Here is a 23,971-nt window from a genome sequence, read left to right as displayed (position 1 = left end):
CCTCTCGATGTTATCCATCACCCCCGGATCATCCAGATTAGATCCGTAGACTGTGCACAGAGTTATACCTAGTGTTAGTTCACATACTGCCCATCTGCCTAGTGCATCAGCCTTTGATTTTTTAGCTCCTCCCAGACCTTTCCGGCCTATAATTGCTACCCCCTTTACTGTTGAGGTCTGTGAGGAGCAGGACAGAATTTCATACCCCCTTAAATTTAGCCAGTGTTTCTTTTTCCAGGATAAGTGAGTCTCTTGTAAGCATACAATATCGGCCCTTATTAATTTTACATATTCCTCTAATTTTTGCCTCTTCTTCCAGTTATTCAGACCACCTATATTAATGCTAACTACCCTAATCCTAGACATATCCCTGTAAAGAACAAAGCCAGCCTACTAGCCAATCAAAATTGCGATCGAATTTTGGTCTAAGTTTTACATCAATATTCATAACCGCTTTGAACATCTCACTCATGTTATTGAAGACTTTATTGCATGAACTTTCTTTTCTCTTTTTTCTTCCCCTTTACACCACCCCCCCTCACTCCGCACCCTCCCTCCCCTGAACCCCCCTGACCCCCCTGACCCCAACCCGCTCCCGAGTGGGGCGCACAGACTAGTCTGTGCGTGTGATAGGTGCATCCCAGCAGTGAGCAAAACTTAAACTACCTGTTAAACCCTGCCCTCGATCCCATAAATAACAATAAACCCCCTATAATGACACCCTTAATTCTAAGAAACTTAAACTTGAACTAGACTTAATTTTATGCTTTAGGCTTAAGACTTGATCAATCAAGCCTTATCCTCATTTAGGCTATGTAGGTTAAATAAAACATCATACTGAGTCCAAAAACTCCCGAGCTTTAACTTCTGATGAAAAATACATGGTTTTGCCTAAGTGAATTATTTTTAGTTGGGCAGGATTGATAAGATAAGCCTGCACTCTTTTGTCCTGAAAGGTCTTAATTAACTGTCTTAGTCTCCAGCGCCGTTCCACGGTGGAGTGACAGAAATCCGGCCTTACGAAAAAGGAGCCTCCCTCAAAGGTTCTTTTGGCATCTGGCCTCGCTTTCTCTGCGATGGACTGGCGGAGAAGAAAATTGCCTATATAGATTAGGATAGCTCTGGGCCTATCGCCTTCTCTGGCATTTGGTCTCAGTTTGAAAGGAGTCCTATGCGCCCTCTGGATTTCGACGGTCCAATTCCAGCCAGCGATATCTGGAAAAGCTTTCTCAAAAATTTTGGCTATAAATGCTTTAACATCCTGACCTTCAGCCCCTTCAGGAATACCAAGAACCCTTAAATTGTTCCTTCTTTGCCTGTTTTCCAGGTCCTCCAGCTTCCACTGGATATCAATTGCTTGGGCACCAAGAGATTCTATTTTGTTCGTGGCCGCAGCCGCCTCCGCTTCTGTGGCGACTATCCTTTCTTCTATATTTGAGACCCTGTCTCCGACATTCTCGCAGGCTTTCGAAAGCTTCCTAACCACCGCTTTCATCTTCCTCATCGCCGCTTGGGACTTAAGGCTGTCTGATCGAGTCTCTTCTCTATGTGCGGTAATTCCTTGGTGGATTGACTCCATCATTGTCATCATTGACAACATTGATAGTTGTGTCGTATCATTATGCTGTGGATAATCCATGCCCACATTTGCATTTCCTTGTAGGGCTGTTGTTGGAGAGTGATCCCACGTAAGTTCTGGTTGACCCCTTTGAGCCCCTTGAGTAGACATATTTTTGATAGTGGTTGGAGGCATCCCTGCTTCACTGTCGCTCTCAGTTTCCGGATTGCTACAGTCAATATCAGAACTGTGAGGCTCCTCATCCTCTGACCAGTTGGCCTCCTCTGTCACTGAGAAGAAACACTCGCTGGGGGTCTTCTCCTTTTCCCTTTCGCCCTGTATGATCCTGGGATAGTTAGTATTCGCGTTTGCGTTTACATTTGTAATTAAGCCACCATGCTCATCCGGGGTCACGGTAGACATGAAGGTCTCTTTTGATCCCATACCACTTGCTAAACCTCCTTGAACGCCTGAGTTGATGGTTGATAGGGGGATAGAATTAAGCTCTGACATCCCCTCAGTTAATGGGGCTGCAACAACCTTAGATATTATTGGGGTAGTATTCACACCACCCTCGTTACCGGCCAGCACATCATCCCCCACAGGAATATCTGCTTGTGGCCCCGGTTGCGGCACATGATCCAGATCCTGACCCCCAAACAAAGCAGCGCCCGTGTCTTCAGCCTCCTGACATGGCTGATGCAGCGATATTTGGGGTTGAGACTGTTGAAGCTGTGAAGCTGGTTGAGATGCATGTTCAGGCTCATGATTTAATGTCAGTTCAGGCCCTTCAGCTTCAGTGGTAGCCTGTAATGTTACCTCAGGTGATGCCGCCTGAAGTACCGCCGGGGCCACTGCAGTGTCTGGCTCCATTTCTTTCAGCTTTTTTTTCCTCTCGTTTCGGTTCAACATGTCTACCACGCTGATTGTTGCGGTGGCTGTGACTTGTCGGGTTCTGACTGAAGGGGGACGCGTCTCCTTGGGAGTATTCTGCCCTGAACATGGTTGCTGCAGTTTCGCCCGCCCAGAATCCGCCTCCAATGTCACCCCCTCAGACCCAGCATTCAATAGGGATATGGTGCACGAAGCGTTGTCAGCGACATTGCCTGCTACTCCAACAGTGTCAATCAAGCCTTTCTTTCTTGAGGGTGGCTTACCTCCGGTGTTCAGTTTGGGAGCCATTGGTGGTACAAGCAGTGAACGCTGAGGACCCTGCTGACTCACTCTATACGACCTCCTGTGGACACGGGTCTTCCAGCCTCCTAGCTCCGGTCTGTCAGAGCTGCAGCCACCGCCGCTGCCTCCGCATACACCTCCGCCTTCACTCCGCTCGCCAGCTCTCACCAATCCTGTGGCACTCCGCCCCCTAGCTCCGCGAGCTCTGCCCGGCCGCCCGGACAGCCCGATCCTCAGCAGGAGTGAAGCAAACAGCCTTCGCAGACCAGAGGGGAGCAGCTTGCGGTGGGGTTCAAACGGGAACAACATCCAGGAGGTAAAGCCACGGGGCCGCTGTACTGCTGTGCTATTTAATCACTTGTTTCCGTGTGTATCTTCAAGCCGCCGTCTCCATCGCTGAACACTCTAAATGAGTATTACATTCACGGCGTCTCCAACGTGATACCAGGGCGCGAGGAGAAAAAACCGGAGTGTTGAGGTTTCCTCATACTGTGTGCTCACTGCTGATGCTGCCGCTCAGCCGCTCCTCACGGCCGCCATCTTCCTCCCCTCGCTTGGTTTGCCCTCAATACTCTCGTCTATTTATCAATTACGTGATAGAATAGTAGAGACCTAAAAATAGTTTTATATGAGGAAATTTCTCCCCTAAATACTTACAGCTGAACGTCTGTATATTAACCTGCCATGTTGTTTTAAATTTCACGCAAGCAGCTCTCTATCCAGTTTTGGACTTGTATATACATTTTCTTGTGGTTTTATAATTCAAGAGGCTTTATAGTAATCTATCTGATGACTACTCTATATGTTTATATACTTTCCTGAAGTGTAAATGTCGTAAACCAGTAATGTCTTGTAATATGTACGTTTCGGATGACCTGGGTTTTTCTAATCGCCTGTGTTCCCCTACTGTAGAGTTTGAAAATTCCTTCATTGGAAGAGGAACGCAATCACTCATAGATTATATCATCATTCCAAATCGCTATGCGAGACTTGTGAAGGCTTTTTCCACCCATCAGAATGTAATGAGTGATCACCGGGCCATTAGTGTGAGTATAACCATCCCAAGCAGGAATTGTAGCAAAATTGCCAAAAAGATAGCATGGGTCCGAGACATAACGATTAAAAAAAAAACGGATATACCATCCATTGGGGAAACCGGGATTGCTCAGAACTGGGTAATGTAATTATAGCTAAAGCTCTTGACCCCATTCTAAAATGTCTAAGTGATAGCTCGACACGACGACATTTTATTAGCTTTTCAAGACATCACTGAGGTGGTTAAAACTACCCTCTTTAAAGAAACCAAGCGTTCCCTAAACGGCAAAAAAGGATGGTTCGACAGAAATTGCTCTAATAGTTATAGCAGATTGAAAAACTCATTGCACTGCGAAGTTAGAGATATGGTTGTAATTAGGGAATGCAGGAAACGATCCAAGGCAGCCCGAAAAAACAAGTTGATAGAACTAAAGAATAGAGCCTGGGAATACATTGATTGAGGCTGCAAGTCCAAAGACACCATGAAATTTTGGGCCACCGTAAATGCACCTTTCCTTGCCAACAAAATAGACAAACCTACAATTGAGCTGGCAATTGAAGAACAGACATGGATTAACTTTTTTTCTACTGTCTACTCAAGTCATAATCCAGATGAGCCCAACCTTGAGAGACTGGAAACAGAGACTATCCAACAGCCCTTTTCTCCCATTCAACTCGATATCTCAATTGAAGATGTAATTATGGCAGACAATGCAAGCAAGAGTGGCAAGGCCGCCGGTCCTGATGGGATCCCCATCGATTTATTTAAATCCAATCTCGCGGTATGGGGCCCGATTTTAACTAGAGTTTTAAAAGCGTGTGGCGAAAGAGGTTTTATTTCGACGTGGTCGGAATCTATCATTGTACCTATTTTTAAAAAGGGAGATCGAGAGAATCCCGCCTCCTGCCGCCCGATTTCCCTCCTGGACTCTTTGAAGAAATTATCGGGCAGAATTCTTTTAGAAAAATTACAGGGATGGGCGAAGATAATAATATTTTAAGTGAAGTTCAATATGGTTTTAGAGTTGGATTGGGCACTAATGAACAGATTTTGAATTTAAGTATTTTAATCGATAAATGTGTTAGAGTAAAGAGAGGTAATTTTTATTTGGTCGTTGTAGACCTTTCAGCGGCCTTCGATTGTGTAGTCCATGAGAAACTATGGGGGATTTTAAAAAATATGAAAGTTGACCCCGTTTTAATACAATATTTAAAACAACTATACACAGGAGCCACAGCAAAGGTCCGCTACGGTACTGAGGGCGAGTGCACCTCTTCTTTTAAAGTTGAACGTGGTGTAAGGCAGGGCTGTGTATTGCCACCTCTCCTGTTCTCATTATACACCAACGCACTAGAACAGGAGATGGTGTCAAACACCAGGGACCCGCCAACAGTAAATTCCCGCCCAATTGCGTCCCTTCTGTATGCGGACACATAGGTCCTCATGTCCCGTACACAAATAGGACTACAAAGGGCCCTTTGTTTTTATACATGTTGCCCATCTTGGATTAAAATTGAATGCAAATAAAAGCTTCGTGATGTCATGTGGTTACAGTAGAAAGAAGATCAGAACCTTTCAGGTGGGGGAAAAAGGTGGAGACTAACCCCGCCTTTAGCTATCTGGGAGTGCTTTTTGATAATTCTGGCTCTTGGTTACCAGCTGTTAAGGCCAGGTCCCTGCTTTTCATGAAATCCATTGCAGCACTTTTCAATTTCTCTAAGAAATTAGGGAAAAGGCCACCGATATACTACAAAAAATATATCATACACGGTGTGTGAGTACTGCAATCTATGGGGCAGGCATTTGGGTTTTTCAAGACTGCAGTATTATTCAACGTATTGAAAATACATTTTTGAGATCTTTGCTAAGCCTCCCAAATAGTACCCCTGTTTTGAACTGCCATTCAGAAATGGGGGTCACACATATCTCTGATTTGATTAAGGCACAACCATTATTGTTATGGCACAGAATTTGGACCACTGAGAATGCAAGACTGAACAGAGAAATTATCCAAGACTTGATGAGGTTGGATAAGTCTTGTAAAATACCATGGCTAAAATACGTGGGAGATTCAATGCAGGATATTGGCCACCCAGAATACTATTCTAAGCCCGACTGCATGAACAATATAAAACGTAAAGATTTAAAAAAAAAAAATGATTATGCAACATCTAGAAGAAATCAGATTAGCATCTGAGCTAAATAAGCAAATGGTGATTTGCCACCAACTGACCCTGACAACTGTTTTTATACAACCTTATTTGCTGTGTGTACAGGGCGGATTTGACAGATATCTTTTGACAAGATTCAGGTTTGGGATTTTCCACCATTTAATTTCATATCCAACCGTAAACGACTGGTTGAGAGTACTATGCAAATACCCATGTGATGATGTATCCGGACAAAGCACCATGCACGTAGTTTTATTCTGTAAATTATATAACAAAGAGAGGAGAAGATGGTTAACACCCTTATTAAAGCGGGGCGGATGGAGACAATGCTGCACTGCCTTTATTTATTTACAGATGCTTGAAAATGTTACTGCATAGGGTCAATGGTGGGATTCCTTAAGAATGTTGTAAGGACTAGAAAAGCAGTTAACTACTGAATCAAGGGAGACCTGCTCAGGGCTATGAGACAAATGGAAGAATGAAAGTATCTTGATTTTAAGTCTGATTTGTTAAATATGACTGTTGCTTATATCTTTCTATGTATAGAATGCAAATGTATTATTGGATCATGTGTATGCTTTTATGATTTTTAATAATTTTAAAATCGAATAACGCTTATTTTGATTTGATTTGATTCTCTTGTCCTTGCATTTTATTTTCAAAGTCGATTACAGGTACTCAAACTATTTTCCTTTTAAAATCTCTGGTGTTTATCTATTTTATGTAAATCTGTGAATTACATTATAGAGGTTCTATCTGAGTTCTGTGTTATTGGAATTCAAGTGGAAGCTGGGGACTGGAGTTTCTGCCAAAATCATAACTATAAGCTGGGCAGGAGAACTAGTCTATCAGGTCATTTTTTCTGTTCAGATTTCGTTAGTAAAAGTCTGATGAAAGTGAAGAAATTCTCGGCAAAAGCTGAAACAGACAGAAATTAGTGGGGAGAACACAGATTCTGCATGTTATGGCTTTCTCTGAAAGAAAAACGTATAATGATGTAGTAGTACTGCACATTGTAACTATCATACATAGCAGTATATGTAATACAGGGTGCAGTATAACTAAATCATTCCATTACTTCCTGACTCAGAATTAACATATTACTTTCTGACCAGAAGCCTCCGACTCAGTACAGTAGTGAAGAAAGTGTGCAGTTTGGCCTCTGAAAAATGTTGTTTACTCAACCGAAGCAGGTCAAATCATGAATTTTTGTCACGAAATTGGCGAAGGGACATTTCAGAGGCCCTATCAATCCTTGTGCCTTTTTATAGAGCTGGAGAGCTGAAGGAATAAGGAACTGCATCTACACACTATATCAGAAAGTCTTCTTTCTGCTAAATAACAACCACACCTGCCTAAACCAAACATTCAACTACTATGTAAATGGCAAGTAAGTGTTACCTTGTGTTATCCAGCTGATATATATCGTCATAGAAAACTTTCAAAAACAATACTTTTTGATGTGAACACAAGCAGCGGACTACCTTTAGTGGAGTTCATTTTAATGCTGATTTTGCTCTCCAGATCAGTGTTCAGAGCATAAAAGCACCATGTGAAAGTGCATTGTGGAACCCCAAGCCAAATTTAAGATGTTTTGAAAGGCAGCGTAGTGAATGCTTACATATTGTTTCTCTAAGTCCTGAATAACAAAAATTATAACTTTAGGTGTGCGTATTCTCATTTTTAGATTTACAAAGATCTCTTACCTTGTGTATACTTAATAATCAATAGGTGAATTTCTTCCCTGTATACAGCGATGTGGTTTCGGTTTAGCATGCAACTGCATCATTGTTTTTTTTCTCTTCTTTTCCACAGTGAAAAGTTGTTGCTAACTTGAGAAATTTCACATAAAATATGGATTTCATGGGCGCACTTTGACTATAAATTTGTACATGGAATTTGATTACTAGTTTTGTTTGTTGCACAAATAGGGTGATAAGCTATTGAGAATGACCGCGGTTAACCAAAGCTATTAGACTAAAACATTGAATCAAAAGACTGTGGGTTATAAATATAGTGGCCGAGATATCATAATGTCAAGAAGATTGTAGGACTTAATATCAAACTTAAGAATATTGTTTTTTAGATATTTAATATGTTTTTAATAAAATTGTTTATAAACTAGTTTTTTTAATAGAGCTGTATATAATATAATGCAATTATTTTGATACATTTTGAGGTATTTTAGTGTTATAAGGAATTAGTTTTATAACAAAATTTGTGTCTAATTTATATGAGTATATTTTGTAATATGTTATATGAAATGCAATTTAATTTAATTTAATTAGAAATTGTTAATTTAGTAGTGGGTTTTGAGGTTGTTGGTGATTACGGTGAGATGTTTTATAACTATTTCTTTATCTACTTAATTTATTTGGTAGTTAATTATGACTAATATTTGATTTATTATTATTTAAAATATTTGTACATTTGCAGGTAATTCTAAATCATTTGAATGCATTATTTATTTAATTTTGTAACGTAATTATATATTTCATCATCATCAATAAAAATCATTATTTGACCATAAAAAACAAATACAATTTGTGAATACAAGACAATTAATAAATAAATACATATTCCAAGATGGAATTCAGCATTAGATGGCTTCAGAAAGAATTGAAAGTAAATTGAGTTATATATTTATTCATTGTATTAACTGTAATGGATTTATTTAATTTCAATGTAATTTTAATAATGTGTTATTTAATGTATTTATTGTTTATTAATGCTAATTCTTTCTCGGTGTTCATTTTTTAGGTTAGTAAGGTGGGAAATGTTTTAATCAAAAAATAGTTTACATTCTTCCAAACATTTTCTGTAATATAAGGTTTTTATTAATTTATGTTCATATGATTTGTTTAATATTTAATGAATGAGTTTATTATTTCAAAGATTTTTAAACATTTTATTTTCATATTTAAATGCTCTATTTAAAAAAATGTAGGATAGGTAGAATAATACATATGACCCCTCTGAAGTATAGCAATTTCCCACCATTGTTCCAAATGAAGTGGGAATAATACATCTGTCCCCTCCAAAGTCCAATTCTTTCCCTACTTTTGCATACTCTGCAGTGGAAATAGTGAACTTGACTCCTAAAAAGTCTATAACTTTCTCGAATATTGCTCTTATTGGAGTGGGAACAGAAAACATTACCCTTGTAAATTCCAACATTTTCACAAATGTTGATAAAATTGGTGTAGGAATAGTAAGTCCGACCCCTCCAAAGTCCAACACTTTCTTTAGTTTGCTTATGTTGAAGTGACAATAGTAAATTTGACCTCTCCAAAGCACAACACTTTCTCTAATGTCCCTAAGATTGGAATGGGAATAGGAAATCTTCCCCCTTTAAGTCCAACACTTTCACTAACATTGCTTACGTTTCTTAATGGAGTGTAAATAGTAAATATGACCCCACCAAAGCCCAACACTTTGCCTACTTTTGGTTAATTTGGCATGGAAATAGTAAATTGGACCCCTCCGAGGCTCAGCACTTTCCCTACTGTTGGGAAGGTTGAAGTGGGGAATATTGTTGCTAAGATTAGAAAGGGAATAGGGAATCTGACCTCTTGAAGGTCATCCCTGTCCTTTACTAACGCTGGAGTGGGAATAGTAAATATGACCCTCCAAAGTACAGCAGTTTTCAAACTGTTGCTTAGATTGACATGGGAATAGTAATTAAGTTCCCTCCTTTTTTTTAATCAAAAATACCTGGTACAAACATCAATAAATATATTATACATTGAATTATTGTCTAAAAAAAATACAATATAAATAGATTTAAGATACATACAATTCTACACGGTACAAGCTAGAAAGGGTCTTTCTAAAAAAAAAAAGCTGTAAAGACATACAGAGAATAGTATTTCATTTCTTCGGGCTAAAGGTACAATAACATCATCATTATACATGAGCAGCTTATATTGTAGTGTAGTTCCTATTATCCCAATAGGCTCTGCGCATTGGAATAATATCTTCAATAGTATAGATCTAGGGCAGAGGTTAACTAGGTCTTCTACTGACGATATTAGACTTAAAGTTTTTGGTATTGCCAGCTAGCTCAGAGTTCACTAGAAACTTTCTCGAATAGACAAGGAGGAGTTTAACTTCCCTGGATAGACAAGAAGGGATTTAGTTTCTGACAACCATAGAACATGACAACTTTGCTCTCCCCCAATCAAGAGTGTATCTCTAGAGTCGTGTGAAAACAAAAGACAACTTATTTTACTCAGTCAGTACGTGCATTCTTAGTTTCACCAGTTTGTAGAGAAAGGAAGAGACGAGCGTGTTCAATAAAAGATGTTATTTATTGATCAGTCTCTTTTCTCGTACAAGAGAAATGAATCGATATTATTGCGATACTTATGGTTAAGTAAAGTGCATACAATAAAAGCAGAAGTATAAAATAATACTGCAGAAGCATTGATATGGTTTCTAAGCCATATGATAGTTAAAATTGATAAAATAGATACATACATATATACATTTGACTAACCGTACTCAACTGGTGCTTCTAACCACGCCTACCCCAGTGTACCTGACCTAAGCCTAATACGTGGGCGGGAGTAGATAAGTAGCAGTTTAAGTTAAGTTTGTTTTGCCAAGTGACTGACTCAAGAATTCTCTGCAAGGGGTTGTTCAGTTCTGTACCTGAGATCTAGAATGGTTGAGGGCTGGTATCTCTCGTCTCTGGTCTTGATATTCCAGCTGCCTGCGAGGGCTGCTTGGAAGCGCCGGAGCTGGATTTCTCGACAGGAGAAAAGCAGCGTCTCGTTCTCAGCGCGTCAGGAAGGCGGGGCAGCGCGTGTGGGCTTCGCTCTCTGCTGGGCTCCTCAGCGCGTCTCGCTGCTCCGATCTCATCACCACCGCGTGTGTTTGCTTAAGGCAATGTCGGTAATATTTATACCTGTAAGGTGTCGAGATTGACGTAAGGATGGACATGGATACGTCAATAAGGATGTCATACGAACGGGCTTGTTCGCATATTCTTTTGCTGAAGTTCTCGGTAAAATCAAAACAATGGCCGCAGGGATTTTCCCAGGTTGTCATAGGTTTGATTTGTTTTGAGAACTCCGTATGCCTTATCAGGGGCTGGAGGAATAGTGCTTGTCTAATTAGATGGCATGCGTTATTACCTAATCAGATAACACGTTTCTGTGCCGTGGTGTGGCTTAATCAGATAACGGTTTTGCACCGTGGGTCGGCTGCTAGTTAAGTATTAACCAGAACAGGGCCGGGAATAGGGGAATCGATACAGAACCTATAGGAATACATCACACCCACTCCACGCTGACCATGTCCATATTTACAAGATCTAGGCATAGCAAATACACTAGTAGAGCATGTGTACACCGTACCACCCCAAAATACATCCATATGCATTTTGAAACATGAAATATACATTATATGCACTCAAGCAGTATATTAATGCTAAATATCACGCATATTCATACATCATAATTAATAAAATATGAAAATTACACATGAAATGGCTCTTAAGACAGAAGAAAAAAATGCGAGACCATTTCATCACAAAATAAAATATTTATGAACAGGCTAGAGGGCGGCTAATGATTCTAAAGTTCCTAAAATAGAAATATAGTTCTCTAAGAATAGTCTCTACTTTAAGCAGAAGATGAGTGTCCCGAAAAATTTTAAATAATTTTTGGGGCCACTGAAAAATAATGTTCCGCTGTCCGTAAACTGGAGAAAATTGTTCATGATACTTTATTATCAAAGTTGAAGGCCAAATTCATGGTGTTGGGAACGCCGTGTGCTAGCCTGCTCAAAAGCCATTATTTCTGCTCTGGTGAGAACATCATATCATTTAGACTCTCGAAAAAGCTGTCAACAGCTTCCTGTGAAAGTTCCAATAACTCGGAAAAAGATGTTACCATGCATTCGTGAGCATGATTGCCTTCATTGATGTTTGGATCAGCATAGCTGACAGAAGGTCGTACCTGATCGATGCTGCTTTCATCTTGAACCTCACTACCCCTTAATCGTAGTGGTGAAGTCTCCACGAATGCCGTCATCAGGATTGGTAGCCGCTGGGGACAGCACAATGCATGAGCCGTGACCGGACCCAACAAATTTTCTGCATCCATTGGCGCATCCGATTGTAGCGTCAGACAGGTGTCCAACACGCATTCTTCTCCGCATAGCAGGCACCTTAATACAGGTAAAACACAGCTTTGCCACATTGGTCTAAATGAAAGAAACCAAGTCATGTTCAGGTCTCTAAGCCGGGACAGTCCAAGGATTTTAGATATCTGGTCCCGGTATCCAATGGCTAGGATTGTTTCTTCCCTTGTCGCAGGTGTTTTGTCTGTGACACGGTTTGCCATAGCGAAATAACAGGATCAAAAATAGGATTCCTGCCACTAGTCCCAAAAGGAGAGGAAGTCCACCAAAGACGGAATGGACAAAGTCTGGAAAAATACCCAGAATGGCTTTAAATGGTGTTAGAGCCCCTGAAAACACTGCCTTAAATACATTTGAGACCCCACTGGTATCAGAAATATTTAAGATTTCGTTCAGGATTTCTGCGAAATGTATGGGGCAATTAGTTGATTACAATGAATGAATCTCTGCCGTTGTCCTTGCAACTTGGAGATCATACGTTTCTTTTGATGACGTGAGCCTGGTCGGCGTCTGAAGGAGCACTGTTTTCATTCTGCTTAAAGTATCGACTCTAATGGAAGAAATTTTCAAATTCGGCCATAACCTTGCCTCCCTGTCTGGTATTGCGCTGGGGAACAATACTCGTTCACAGCACATGACCTTCGCAGTCGTACTTATGAGATAAGCTACTCCGGGCACCAAGCTACAACATCTGCGGTCTACGATTATAATGTAACTCCCGTTCGATAGTCTCCTAAAGAATGGTTCTATTTGTGTCGCAGGTGTGCCTAGCTGGTGACATGAAAGGTTATTTGAGGACCCTTCACAGGCTCCGTGTAAACTAATACCATTACACAGAAGTGTACCTTAGTGACATGGCACAATTATTGCCACTAAGAAACACTTTCCGGCCTTTATTACTGACACAAGCATGTGAATAGGGCAAGTTCCATGTTGACTTAATGTACCCTTTACCCAATTTTTCGTACATGCCAGCCTGTATATATTTTTGGCAGTATTGAAACCTGAAAGTAGATATTGGAATATTAATTATTCCATGTATTATCCACTCACTGACAGGTCGTTCTGACATTGTCAATGGTAATCTCTCGAGTTTCTCAATGCTCAGGATTGTATAATCAGCACCCTTCTGTGCCATACTGATTTGTTTATCAGTAAGGTTAAAGATATTGAACAGTGACGTTGTGTTGATTAAACGCCAAAAACGATTCAGAAAAGGGGGTGGTGATGAACAGAGTGTCTGAATTAAGCAGACCACTCTTACCCAGTCCAAAGATCAGGGCTTGATCCATCACCGTTATTTAGCTCACTGCCCCATCCCAGCTCAGAACCTGGCTATATGCAAATTAGTCTGTCCCTGGCCCAGTGCATCATGGGAACAGGGCCGACCAAACTACCAAGCCAATTCTTCACCAGAAAGGAGACAAGCTACCGGGGACCGGTTTCTGGCATTTCAGCCTCGTCGGCCCGGCTTGCTTGAATCCTGATGGAACAGTGAGCAAGGGACTCATGTCTGAGTATACCCTGCCACACCTATAGTGGCCAAAAACGATTCAGAAAAGGGGGTGGTGATGAACAGAGTGTCTGAATTAAGCAGACCACTCTTACCCAGTCCAAAGATCAGGGCTTGATCCATCACCGTTATTTAGCTCACTGCCCCATCCCAGCTCAGAACCTGGCTATATGCAAATTAGTCTGTCCCTGGCCCAGTGCATCATGGGAACAGGGCCGACCAAACTACCAAGCCAATTCTTCACCAGAAAGGAGACAAGCTACCGGGGACCGGTTTCTGGCATTTCAGCCTCGTCGGCCCGGCTTGCTTGAATCCTGATGGCAGAAACCGGTCCCCGGAAGCTTGTTTCCTTCCCAGTGTAAGAATTGGCTTTTGTAGTCTGGTCTGCCCTGTTCCCATGATGCACTGGGCCAGGGACAGACTAATTTGCATACAGCCAGGTTCTGAAACTGGGATGGTGCAATGAGCTAAAAAACGGTGTTGGATCTAGCCCTGATCTCTTGACTGGGTGAGAGTACTCTGCTTAATTCAGAGACTCTGTCCATCACCACCCCTTGTTGTAAATAATTTGGTCCACCCTAAGCGTGGAAGGGTATACTCAGATGTGAGTCCCTTGCTCATTGCACCATCAGGATTCAAGCAAGCCGGGCCGAAGACGCCTGAAATGGCAGAAACCGGTCCCCGGAAGCTTGTTTCCTTCCCAGTGTAAGAATTGGCTTTTGTAGTCTGGTCTGCCCTGTTCCCATGATGCACTGGGCCAGGGACAGACTAATTTGCATACAGCCAGGTTCTGAAACTGGGATGGTGCAATGAGCTAAAAAACGGTGTTGGATCTAGCCCTGATCTCTTGACTGGGTGAGAGTACTCTGCTTAATTCAGAGACTCTGTCCATCACCACCCCTTGTTGTAAATAATTTGGTCCACCCTAAGCGTGGAAGGGTATACTCAGATGTGAGTCCCTTGCTCATTGCACCATCAGGATTCAAGCAAGCCGGGCCGAAGACGCCTGAAATGGCAGAAACCGGTCCCCGGAAGCTTGTTTCCTTCCCAGTGTAAGAATTGGCTTTTGTAGTCTGGTCTGCCCTGTTCCCATGATGCACTGGGCCAGGGACAGACTAATTTGCATACAGCCAGGTTCTGAAACTGGGATGGTGCAATGAGCTAAAAAACGGTGTTGGATCTAGCCCTGATCTCTTGACTGGGTGAGAGTACTCTGCTTAATTCAGAGACTCTGTCCATCACCACCCCTTGTTGTAAATGATTAAACGCCAAGGCACATAGCCTGAACGCAGATTTTGTAACGTCCAGCCAAGTTGTACAATAGAACGCAATTGGGACTGACCGTGTTGTAACAACAGTAAGTCTTGCGATATTATGTCGATTGCTGAAGACACAATGCTGTCCAAAGAGTATATTCTGGAGGACAGAGTCATTAACCCATTGTCCACTACAGAAAGTGATTTTTCCAAATTAATACGGTCAATTTCCCGTATTCTCTCTGATGTTTCAATTTGAGTTATTTTCCAGGCTTCGTTATAAGCTGCATATACAGAGGCTGCTATGAAGCGTTTTTGACGCTGTTTGCGTGGTCCCATAATGAAATCACGCAAGTCAGCACCATCAGTAAGTAAAGTTAGGTGTTGCTTAATTTCTGCCAGTGTGGATGTTTGTAGCCATTGAAGACAGAGCTTGCCCACACTGTACGTGGTAATTATCCCTGGGTGTTGTCTTTGGGAATATCTAGGGTCTGGCCTGGTCAATTTGAACCCCTGGATTTTGTTCAGGAATCTGTCTTGACAGTTATTAGTATCTGTGGGCCAGATCAACCACTTTTTCCAATCTGGATGTGTTCTGTTTTGGCTTAATATATGGTTTACGTCTATCTCCTCATCTGTCGAGCTATTACTGTTTATCGTTGGCTTTGGAATAGACGGTTTGTTTAAATCTTTGATTTTGGCTAGGCCAAGACAGGTAGTTTGTTGAATAGTGTCATTCAAAAATATCATTTGTTCTGGGATCATGCAGGCTCTAAACAATGATTCTATACCTTGTACTTGCCATTCCTTTGTACCCCAAACACTTTTTACTTCAACATTTTTGTCCCAGTATTCAAAACCAAACGTACTCATTTGTTCAAAAAAGGAGTCTGAATATATCAATTTAGTGTTTGTTAGCATGGTTTTTGTACCTGTCTTGTTTGATAATTTGAAATAAAACGTTTCTGCATTACTTGTGTTGAACCCTGAAAAATATGAATATTTGTCATAAAAGGTTCTTGAGCTACCTTTTGGAGGGGTTGCACAGTGTTCCCATTGATTATAATTTAGAAAATTTCTAGGTTGTGCAGATTTATGCAGATAATGATTACTATAGTGATTATAGCAGAACATTTTATCATAATTAGATGAACCCTGCAAATAATCATGTTTTGTAAATTTAGCAGACATCACTAGGTCAGACATCATATTATTAATGCTTTCCACGTCCCAATCATCAGCAACTGAGCTTGGTTTTACAAAGTCACTCAATGAGATCTTGATTTGGTGTGGATATTTCAGGATTTCAACCGGACCATAGATTTCATAATCAGTATTGTCCCATGCTACCCCATCGGGTATAGGATTAGCTGTGAAGTTGACTGAAGAAAGTTCTCTTTTCTCGACGTGTGAAGACGTGTGTGGTTTGAGGACCAAGTTGATTTTCTGGCTTGCTGTGTCCATTTTAGCATATTTTCCCTCAATGAAGTGTCCCAAACATAGTATCATGATGAGCCAAAGTATGAGGATAAGTGCACCTAAGGCCACCCAGAATTCAATCCATGGAGAAATCAGATAGGTTTCTTTCAGTTGTTGAAAAAGTTCCTTAGCTTTGTCTTTAAAGGTTTTTGTTGATGTTTGTTCCTTTGATTCACTCAGGTTTTCAGATGAATCGCTGAAGTTGATGAAGTAACCGGATGCCGTTCTGTCTATTGTTCCAATAGTTTCAGGATTGATATTTGCTTTATCCGTGTGTTTTGTTGCAGCAGCATAGTCATTTATTACTTCATTGTAGATTGGTGTGTCTCTGCTAAATGTTTTTATTTGGGTTTGTAGAGGTTTAAGTTCCATAGCATTGTTGCATAGACCTTGTTGTTGTTTTTTTGGCATTTCAAACGTGAGTAGCCTCTTAGATTGAACCTCTGTGTTTGTAGCAAACCTTGGTGTTCTACTACTTATCGGGAGTCCACTTGGCCTACTGTTTGTTATCGGCCACATGATTGTGGTTTAACCAGGTCGATGGATACAACTCGGTTCTCCTTTTTACCAGCAAGGGGCGGTAGTACTACTGATCTTGTCCCGTTGATAGACAAGACAGGAACTGCTTTTCTGTAAGAAGGCCCAAATTCCTTCTTTACCGCGATCTTTTCTCTGACTAGATCCCCGACTTTTGGAATCCAGACAGGTCTTGCTGGGACAGGTGGTTTTTCTTCAGTGGTCGTTGGCTGTTGTTTCAACGTTATGTTGCTCAGGTCTTTCCTTGTTTCGTTTAAGTCCTGTAAAATAGCCAAACGATCTTTGATATCAAAGCTTTTTTCTTTAACCACTGAAGTCTGACTGTCAAGATCTAAGACCATCATTCTAGTTCCAAACAATAGTTTGTACGGACTGAATCCCCTCAGAGAATTTCTTGGCAGGTTATTTAGACTACGTTGGACACTTATTAGATGTTTGACCCACCCAGCTCCCGAACCTAATACCTTCGCTGTTATAGATTGCTTTACGCCTTTGGTTTTTTCTTTACACCATCCCGTTCCCTCAGGTAGGAAGTGAGAAGAGTCCCGCTATGCTATGCTCATTTGGCAATGTTTTTCATACGCTTTAGGGCAAGAAGAAAAAACATTCAGCCAAACGTAGTATGCTTCTAGCGTATATGCCATTATAGACTCGCAAATCTTTTTCTAACAGTCCAGACGTCAGCCGAGTGCTGGGGTCTACATCACAAGCGGAAACTAGTCTTTATATGTTAATTGGACGCTTTAGTTTTTATTGTTGATCAATTCTGGAGTGAAACGCCATGCTAATATACCGTTTCTCTCGCCACTGCGATCTCTATTGCAGTCTGGGCAGTTCTTTACAAAGATGTGATGATGCAGGCTCATACCTGGCCACCAGTACACTGATTGTAATTCTTCCAGAGAATCTTTTTGTTTAAGGTGTCTGAGACCCTTACCCATATGTGCGTCTGCTATTAACAAACCTCTCCTGTCCATGTTTGGAATCACTCTGTCCCCCACTCCAGGGATTCGAGCAAAAGGAACGGAGTTTGCATCGATTATGTATGTATAATTGAGTGGATAGTTGATCGGTAGTGCTGAGCAGTCGCCTTTTGATGACGTTTTCACCGCCAGCATAGTTTCACCGTCAATGTGTTTTACTGTACGCTTTTTCTTGACTACGGAAGCCGATTCAGTTGCTGCCGTTGTGGCTTTCTCAGCCAATGAATTCCCTCCAACGTGAACGCCATCACGCTGATGACTCACTGAATGTATCACGTGAGTTTTTGGTAGTTCTTTCTGTAAAAGAGCTACTTGTTCCCAAAGCACTTTTTGCTTTATTGTTGCACCTGTGTCATCTTTGTAACCGTTTTGAATCCATTTCTGTAAATCGTTATTGTATGATTTGATGCAGTAATACGAATCGCACACAATAAGTGTCGGGAATTCGCGATCGGCATTATCTAGCGCCATTTTTAACGCTATTATTTCAGTTTGTTGTTCTGAATTATTTTCCACTGAGTGTGTTTTTGTAAGTAGAGGTCTTAATTTACCTCCGCGCCACACTTCTTTTACAATTTCGCATGTGGCCTTGTAAGTCAGCTCTCCCCAAACTGAGGGTTGAGCATGCCCGTCTGTATGTATTACACAGGCGTACTGTCGTAAAGGCAGAATGTCGATTGGCAGAGGGTATTTTATTTCATATTCTAGATATTTTAATTCCTTTAATTCTGGATCAAAGTAGTATTTTACTTTGTCCGTCGCAATTGAATTCACCCATTGTATCCATTCTGGATTCAACGCTGTTTTTGGTAAATTACATGGGGTTGTTAATGCCTCAAAGGCTGACTCCGCTGTTCTGACTGTGATTTGTCTACCATCGGCGGGGTCTTTTTCTCTTGCTATAGCCGTTTGAACTGCATGAACAATGTTGTCTTTAATACTGAACTTCTTTTCAGCTTCTGTGTACAAGTTTGATTTGTATGCAATTGGTACCTTTTCTCCCTCATTAGAGGTCAGGTATGTGAATCCGCATCTTCCTGGGATGACTCGAATCACAAGATTGCGTGAGTTATCACGTGTTTCTAATTTTGTTTTAATTAGCATGTCTGTTTGTAAAGATCTCAAAATTTCGGTGTGTTTTTGAGTCCAATTGATTCTTTTAAAATCTGGTTTTATTAGATCATAAAGGGGTTTGATCCTTTCTGCGTAATTTGCAATGTATGTTCTTCCGAAATTTAGGAAGCCTAGAATTGATTGTAAGTTTTTTAGTGTTCTAGGAGCTTGGAGTACTGCACATTTCTCTAGGAAATTGTCAGCCAGGCTTTTGCCTTCACTTGATAATTCATATCCTAAAAACAGGACTGTTAGATGGGCAATTCTTGATTTTTTAAAGTTGAATTTGTAACCCTCTGCTGCGAACCCAAGTATTATGGTGTTCACTCTCTTCAAGTAAGTATCCAAGTCATCATCTGTTAGGTAAATGTCGTCGACATATGATAATGCCTCGTCATCGTATGTTTGTAGTAATTCTGTTACTCTCTTTGAGAATAATCCTGGGCTATTCTTGTGCCCCTGGGGTAAACTGCAGAAACTTTTTTGTGAGCCATTTACCGAGAACGCAGTCAAATATCTGCTTTCTGGTGCTATATTTTGACAAAAGAATCCATTAGAGATGTCTAATGTTGTTTTGTATTTTTTGCGTACTATGTTATTCATTAGTGCAGCACTATGTGAGTTTTGCACTGCAAAAGTTTTGCAACATGAGTTAAGGTGTCTGTAATCCAAAACTAGACGATATGAGTTGTCTGGTTTGGAGACAGGAAACAAAGGATTGTTCATTTGTGAGGTGCAAGTTTCAATCACCCCCTGGTATTCAAGTTGATCTAGGATCTCTTTTACCTGTTTTTTAGCTTCTTGCTTAATTGGGTACTGCCTCTGTGCAGTAGGTTGTGATTTTAACTGGATTTTGTGAGGAGGAGAGTCCTCATCCCATCCTATATGATTTTTATATAAAGCAGGAGCTTGAGCTACTGCCCACTTTCTAGCAAGTGTATTTTTTTAATGAATTGGAATGTGATTTGAGAAGGCAGGCATAATTATTTCTTCGCCATGAGGGCACTCTCTGACGAACTCGGGTGGGCAGTCTTTTTCAGCTAGAAGGATGTCATAGCCCTGGGAGAGATTATCCCAAAATAGTACCCTTATTTTTCTAGTCTTATCCCCCTCTATACGCAATGTAATTTCATATATTTTGTGAGGTTTGCTAACTCTGGTGTCGGCAGTTTCCACTTGAATATATTCATTCGTGTCCACTGTCTCCAGATGATTCATAAGGGCTTTGCGAGCTATGCTCACTTCTGCTGCGCTGTCTAGCATTGTCTGAGCCCATTCTCCGTTTTTCAGCTGTGTCCTCAGTATTCTCGGCATCTTTGATTACTTTAATACTGGCTACCTTCTTTTTTGGAAATTGTAACTTTTTATTTGGATGAGCAGGTTCCTTGTCTTTGGACTTGACGTGCTCTTCCCTGTGTTCTGATCGTCCTCTTCTTTCCGATTTCTGCAAGGAAGTCTGAAAAGATTGAGAGGGACGTGTATCATTATCTTGATATCTATCAGGTTTCTTTATATTATCCCTATTTCTAAGGTTGTATTTTTTCCCAGAGGGCTCACTTTGGGGAGACCTGCGTCCTTGGTTCGGAGATCTTTCTCTCCGCCGAGGAGACCTTCCTCTGGACTGGAATCTTTTTTCTTTAGGATTGGATTGTTTGTTTCCATCCCAGCTCTTTTTTTGAGTGTTTAAATTATTTTTAATAAATATCTTTTCAGGACTTTCAATCAGTTGAGGTTTTACCGGTATTCCACCCAGACTATCTCTTCCTAGTTCTTCATAGGATTTCTCTATGATTCTGGCAATTTCAGTTGGTTGGTCTGCTATATCTGTCTCTTTTAACCTTTGGCGGATCGCCACGTTTGCTGCTTCTCCCTTTATGTTGGCTAATAATATTGCAGAGACCTGCTTGAAATCTTTCAGTAGTTTCATACCCAGAGTTAAAGCAGGTTCTGGACCATATTCATCTTGAATTTGTTTTAGCACATCTGGTATTACTGACATGGATGGTACACCATGTGTTTTTGTGTATATGGAAGCAAAGACTGTACCCCAGGTGTCACAGTCCTCCACGTGTGGTGCGATTCCCATTGGAAGACAGATAGTCAGAATCCTGTGTTTTTCTACCGGGGTGGTGTCTGGAAACACCGCCTCTATTTGAGTGATTTTTTGTGCTAGCCAGAAAGGTATTTGTTCCCGTTTTGCGGGTACTTTACCCAGACAGGACTGTATGTTCTGTGGTGTAATTTTATTTGTGTTACCCTGATGAGGGGTCAGCTGTGGAATTTTATTTGCTGGTTGGATTGTTGAAGTCCGCATTACATATTGGACTAATTGTCTATGTATTTTGATTAGTTGTTTTAGCTGTGCTAAAAGATCTGGTGCAGACATTTCTTCAATGTCTGGATGTGGTGTATATCCGGCTAGGACCGGCCACGTTGCTCCGGGTCTACCTAGTGGACCGGGCCTGGTGATGTGATTATTATGTTTTAGGGCGCCATTAAACAAGAGCAGGTGCTCTTGGAATTTGAGTGGTACTTCCACCTCCTCGAAAGGAGTGTAGGTATCCGGTGGTTCCTCTATTTTATAATAGTGGAACTCTTTTGTTACAGCGCTTGCTGCTGGAAAGTTTATCCATGAATAGAATACCTCTGTCTGCCGATATTCGTGTGCCTCAATTACGAATATGACTGTACCACCTCTCGATGTCAGTCCATTTTCTATAAGTTTTAAAGTTATAGATTTTCTTATGTTGACCGGGATGAGTTTTGCCTCCGGGTCATTTTGCAGCAGAGTATTGTCTGCTACTAGGAGTTCAGCTGCTATTCTAACTGTCTCCCTTTCTTCATCACTGTCTATCATTTTACCGACAGGAAGGTTATTCTGTTTGTTTGCAGATCAGGTTTTTATGGAAACAAAGATTAGATGCACAATATTTTGGAACAGTGTATCCTTCAACGTTGAATAAACCAAGAACCATACATAGGAGTCTCCTCCTGCGAGGTTTGGCGGATATGACCTTTTACCCACTCCAGACGTCTTTGGAGTATTATGGGAAAAAAGGGGTTCTGTGTGAAAAAGCACGACTGAGTTACTCTAATGTATTGCGTTAGTTTTATCGCCTATCCAAACGTTGGGCGCCATGTAGTGTAGTTCCTATTATCCCAATAGGCTCTGCGCATTGGAATAATATCTTCAATAGTATAGATCTAGGGCAGAGGTTAACTAGGTCTTCTACTGACGATATTAGACTTAAAGTTTTTGGTTTTGCCAGCTAGCTCAGAGTTCACTAGAAACTTTCTCGAATAGACAAGGAGGAGTTTAACTTCCCTGGATAGACAAGAAGGGATTTAGTTTCTGACAACCATAGAACATGACAACTTTGCTCTCCCCCAATCAAGAGTGTATCTCTAGAGTCGTGTGAAAACAAAAGACAACTTATTTTACTCAGTCAGTACGTGCATTCTTAGTTTCACCAGTTTGTAGAGAAAGGAAGAGACGGGCGTGTTCAATAAAAGATGTTATTTATTGATCAGTCTCTTTTCTCGTACAAGAGAAATGAATCGATATTATTGCGATACTTATGGTTAAGTAAAGTGCATACAATAAAAGCAGAAGTATAAAATAATACTGCAGAAGCATTGATATGGTTTCTAAGCCATATGATAGTTAAAATTGATAAAATAGATACATACATATATACATTTGACTAACCGTACTCAACTGGTGCTTCTAACCACGCCTACCCCAGTGTACCTGACCTAAGCCTAATACGTGGGCGGGAGTAGATAAGTAGCAGTTTAAGTTAAGTTTGTTTTGCCAAGTGACTGACTCAAGAATTCTCTGCAAGGGGTTGTTCAGTTCTGTACCTGAGATCTAGAATGGTTGAGGGCTGGTATCTCTCGTCTCTGGTCTTGATATTCCAGCTGCCTGCGAGGGCTGCTTGGAAGCGCCGGAGCTGGATTTCTCAGCAGGAGAAAAGCAGCGTCTCGTTCTCAGCGCGTCAGGAAGGCGGGGCAGCGCGTGTGGGCTCCTCAGCGCGTCTCGCTGCTCCGATCTCGTCACCACCGCGTGTGTTTGCTTAAGGCAATGTCGATAATATTTATACCTGTAAGGTGTCGAGATTGATGTAAGGATGGACATGGATACGTCAATAATGATGTCATACGAACGGGCTTGTTCGCACATTCTTTTGCTGAAGTTCTCGGTGAAATCAAAACAATGGCCGCAGGGATTTTCCCAGGTTGTCATAGGTTTGATTTGTTTTGAGAACTCCGTATGCCTTATCAGGGGCTGGAGGAATAGTGCTTGTCTAATTAGATGGCATGCGTTATTACCTAATCAGATAACACGTTTCTGTGCCGTGGTGTGGCTTAATCAGATAACGGTTTTGCACCGTGGGTCGGGTGCTAGTTAAGTATTAACCAGAACAGGGCCGGGAATAGGGGAATCGATACAGAACCTATAGGAATACATCACAATATCAGGCGTCAATATACAATAAAGCCAGCCTCCACACACTATTTTCTTTATTATAATCGGGAGTCCCTCCAACTTTTAAGTGGAGCCCAGATATTCAACCCCATTTCCCGTGTTTTCCTGCCCTTATGCTCATATAGGGAGGATTCAATATTATGTATCCCCAGAAGACAGGCCAACCACATCTGAAAGGAGGGTGCTACATTATCCTTCCAACCCGCTGAAATGAGAATCCGAAGTACTGCAACAGATATAAAAATCAAGAGCTTCGTCCTCCTTTTTCAACCCCAGGTTACTATTGATTCCTATTATCATTAGGGTAGGGGATAGGTTGATTTTAAAACCTAGCAGCCCCTCCCAAAACTTCTGGATTTCCCCGCGAATTGTGTTTAATTTCTCACATTGATGAAACTTATGTAGTAGATTAGCAGGCCCTTCTAGACACCTAGGGCATCTATCATCCTCCCTTTTACCCCAAACAATTTGGCAGGTGTGAAGTATAGGTTAAAAAGTGTTTTGTAATGTTGT

The sequence above is a fragment of the Lissotriton helveticus genome, chromosome 3_2 (assembly GCF_964261635.1).
Source record: "Lissotriton helveticus chromosome 3_2, aLisHel1.1, whole genome shotgun sequence".
Lineage (NCBI taxonomy): Eukaryota > Metazoa > Chordata > Amphibia > Caudata > Salamandridae > Lissotriton > Lissotriton helveticus.
Note: the sequence above shows the minus strand (reverse complement) of the source record.